Source organism: Eupeodes corollae, chromosome 2 (genome assembly GCF_945859685.1).
Source record: "Eupeodes corollae chromosome 2, idEupCoro1.1, whole genome shotgun sequence".
NCBI classification, from domain to species: domain Eukaryota; kingdom Metazoa; phylum Arthropoda; class Insecta; order Diptera; family Syrphidae; genus Eupeodes; species Eupeodes corollae.
Genome location: NC_079148.1, coordinates 132,850,662 through 132,854,184, shown reverse-complemented (window position 1 = coordinate 132,854,184; position 3,523 = coordinate 132,850,662).

The window sequence follows — 3,523 nt, the reverse complement described above, 5'->3', positions numbered from 1 at the left end:
TATGGTTGTTTGTATTTATATTTACTATAGCTGTAGACTAAAGATGGCGTTGGTAGTTTTATATACGAGTACATACAAAGGTTGAGTTAAAAAAAAAATCCACTAGCTTCTGTCATCGTAGCCACTAGGTGCCGTCCCGTAAAGTCCTACGACGATAGTACCACGAATCAATTTAAATATAAGTATATAATTATGTTTTCTTCGGCTCCCGCTGATTTTAGCGGGTAAGGAATAAACCTTGGTGAAGAATCAAAGAAGATGAGATAAAGTCTTTGTATATGAAAAGCGCTGTAAAAATGTAAACAAGCTTTTTTTGATATCACTTGCCATGCAACTTTCTTGCCATGTTAAAGTTCTTGCTTTACCTCCTATTGGTAGCCCCCGGGCAATGGTTTGTGTATCCCCTATATACATTATTTAGCTAAAACTGCAATTGCGAAGTTCCCTGACTCTTCAGGATAGGTTACGGAGATTAGCATAACTGAACTCCATCCCGCTATGGAAACCGAAATTACGCCTCAGATAATTAATGATAACTCGTTGACGGCTTTTGGCTATTGTTTTCGGATAGAGATTGTTTTTAGAATGTGAGTACGCTTCTGGACGCAGAAAGTGAAGATCCGCACAATGCCAGAATTCTCCAATTAGAGAGATAATTTATGCGGTACAGGATAGATATTTTAGGGTTAAGCCAAGTGCAATGGTTGGGATCGGGCAAGTCAGTGTAACACTCTTGTCATGATCCAGGAAACGCTCGAACAGCTGGAGTTGGATTACTCCTTACAGAAACGGCAAATCAGAAGACTTATTTCGTGGGAGCCCCTTGGGGAGAGGCTTATCAAAGCTGGGTTTCAGAGTAGAGTACGACCCTTCACCATTATACAGTGCTACGCCCCGACGAAGCTCGCTTCAGATGAAGAGAAAGAATGCTTTTACAGTAAACTAGGAATCACCAACAACAACACTCCTCGCGGAGATATTATTTCGGTTATGGGAGACCTCAATGCTAAGGTTGGCAGTAACAACAACGGGCTAAGGCATGTGATGAATGTTCAAGGTGTCGGCAATTGCAATGATAATGGTGAGAGGTTCATTAACTTCTGCAACGCCAATGGCCTTGTGATTGGTGGCACTGTGTTTGAACACAAACTGAGTGATAAAATTAGCTGGGTATCGACGGACAGGCAAGCGTCTTCCAACTAAATTGACCACTACGACGCTTTAGAAGCAGTTTCTTGGATGTCCGAAACTGAAGAGGCGCCGAAGTGACCACCATATAATGAAAGCTACCCTGAGATTGCGTACTGCTACAGTTCGAAGGTCCAACGGAATAACACGAGCCCCCACATTCATCATCGCCAGACTAAAGGATCCCACGACCCGTCAACAATTCAGGGACCACCTGTCTCACGAAATAAGAACAATCAGTAGCACAATATATGATGACATAAAACCATTGGAATGCTGAGAAAAATGTTTTTCTTTCAGGTGCTGACAGAATAGTCGGTCGAAATGAAGGAAGCAACAACACTTAAGCACACAGTTAAGGGCTCGAATAACTGCTGCACAAGGGAAAGAAAGAAATTAGCTGAAGTCCTCGTACCACATGAAAAAGAGAGAGGTTCAAGCGTAACTACATTATCTCATTGCGAAAGAAGCAGAAGATGCTGCAAACAGGTGCGACAGCAGGACCTCATAGGATCATGGATCTCCATCAAATGACAACAAGTGTGGAGAAAGAAGAGGAAGTCGTGGGGCTGAAAATTAATTCCGGTAAAACAAAAATGAAAAGCCTTGGAATCCTCTCAAATAAATGTTTCCTCAAAATATCGTCTCCACCGAAGGCAGCCAAACAAAAGCTGCGTTTGGTATGCTGTCGAAAATTTGGAGGAATAACTCTATCAGCTTAAGAACACAGCTACGAATGTTTCGCACAAATGTCAAATCTGTGCTTCTTTATGGGTACAGTACCTGGAAAGTTACTTCAGCCATTACAAGAAAGCTGCAAACATTCGTGAATAGATGTCTTAGCAACATCCTTAGGATTTTCTGGCCAAACCGAATATCCAATGAGGTGATTGATAGAAGGCAGATCACGCACCTGTAGATTCTATTATACGAAGGCGTAAGTGGCAATGGATTAGACAAACGCTTTGAGCGTGCAGCACATGGCACGGGACAGTGCCACAAGTTTTCGTAAACCACAAGTTTTATATAAAACCTCTCGAAAACTAGTAGTAATTCAAAGTTGAGCTAAACAAACAAACCTTTCGAAACATTCAGCGCTTAAATTAATGTAAACAAAACAGATGATGATTGCTGTCAAAACAAATATATCATTTTGAAATAAATTTGGTCGTGGTAAGTAATATTAGTTATACAATTTCCTTACAAAATAAGAATTATTGCTTTTGTTTTTTATTTACAGAATCAAGTCGCAGCGGACTAAGAAAATTTGTATCAATGTGGGAATCGTTGTTCCAGTGAATAAAACCACAACAGTGGGCTATCGCTTTGGATAAGCCAGGTAAGTCCTCAAAGGAAGAAGCCAAGTACATAGCCATGCAAATTGTAGACCATCATAACAGCTTCAGTGATTTGGATTGAATTTGTTGTGAAAGAAGAAGAAAATGTTTTAAATAAAATTAATTTTTATTGTAACAGTTTTGTTTGTTGTTGATTCTATGCTATATTTTCTATACAATTAACTTAGTGAATTGATCGGACCGGTTGAAGTGATGAAACAGGATTGCTGTAGCCAAGCGAACTCATAGTTCTTGTTGGTTCATGTCGTAAGCCCATTCCACCCGTCCCCAGACCTAAAACTTCAGTTGAAACTCATCTTCGAGACTAGTGTTATGGCCTTGTCTGCGCTGATATGCTGTTCTATCACAACAAAGATAAGGATTATCGACTTAAGGGTGTCGACGGCAAAGACAAATTCTTAGAAGAATATTTGCACTTTAAGAATTTTCAAAAAATTGAATCTTGAGAGAATACATCTTCACTGTGTAAAAGGAAATGCTTGGATATTTTCATTTTATCCGCATCCGAGACTGTGAGTGGTGATATACTAGGATTTTTTTGTATTTTCGTATCGAAACATTTGTTAAACCACTCAATGACGAGATCCCATTCGTTCTTTTATAGATCTTTGCAGTGTATGTTCGGAATAATTTGAAGTGTAAATTTAAATGTAAATCGGAAAGAGGTTGTGTCATGGAATATGTATTCATTGACATCATTGCAGAAGAAAATTCTCTGACATTAGGTGTTGTATATAGACCCAATAATGATGTTTCCTTAAGTCCTTTGTTTACGCTCATTGAAAATATTTCTTTAAATTCGTCAAAAATGGTAATCTGTGGTGACTTTAACAGTAATCTTCTTGTTGAGAATGCACTTATTAATGAAATGGGGTCATATAACTTATTCCCAGTTAACACAACCATTGCCACTCATTTTGTAGGTACTTCACAAACACTTTTAGACGCATTTTTTGTAAGTGAATTAAGCGACGTTT